Raw genomic sequence first — 1,043 nt, forward strand, 5'->3', positions numbered from 1 at the left:
TAATAATAATGTATGTATATATTTAGGTATATGAATATGTATATGCATGTATGTACATATAGACATCCCTACAAGACATTGCTGAGCACTTTAGGCAAAAATTCTCACACATTTACACTTTTGTTTTTGTAGTACGGCATAAATGAGTAGTTTGACTATTAGTACTGAGGACTTTCTGATGACAACATTGAGGGGAAAGTACTCAATTTTTTCCCATGGCCTGAACGAAAATGAGGACTTTGATAAGCACTTTTGTGATTAGGAATAATGATAATATGAGTACTCATATGATACTCAGCTGTCTTGTAGGGATATATGTACATGTATGTATATGTGTATGTATATACATGTATATATATATTCTAACAAGCGAGCCGAAGGTGGTAACACTAGTGCTCCATCTGAATGTAAAGCAGTGGATTGTCACTTCTTTTCATATATATAATAATAATAATAAAAGGTGGCCATTCTTTCCGGAAAAGTAAAAGCTTACTGCACATCTACATATCAAGCCCTATAATTTGATACCTCATTTTTGAAAATGAAACGATTGGTTCAGATCTGATGACCTGGACAAAAAGTCCTTACGTGTATTATATATATAGATATAGTTAAATTCGACTTTTTAAACAGGCGGCAGCCCCTTTGAAAAGTAGTTTCGCGCTAAGATATTCTTAAATATTCTTCGTCTAACATTGCGATACATATTTTAACCAACTGATGAATTAAGTTGAATTATATTAATTAAACATGTGGCAACTCCGCTAAATATAGTTCAGAAATAAAGATTTTTCAACCCCCCTTCGATTGATGCCCATGTTTTAGTAATTCATTTAGCATGTTTAATAATTTGAATTTAATTTTAAACAGGTGGCAACCCTCTTCCAACACCTCAAAAATATTTTGTGTGCTCAAACTAAAGTCTTCTTAATATTTTTTCGTTTTACATCATTATTTTAATATTTCATATAACTTCTGGATAAGTTAATTAAATTCGACATTGCAAGAAGGTGGCAACCCTCTTCAAAATATTTTCAAACGGC

This window comes from Rhagoletis pomonella, unplaced genomic scaffold (assembly GCF_013731165.1).
Source record: "Rhagoletis pomonella isolate Grant_MI unplaced genomic scaffold, Rhpom_1.0 Rhpom_scaffold_00010, whole genome shotgun sequence".
In the NCBI taxonomy this organism is placed as follows: Eukaryota; Metazoa; Arthropoda; class Insecta; order Diptera; family Tephritidae; genus Rhagoletis; species Rhagoletis pomonella.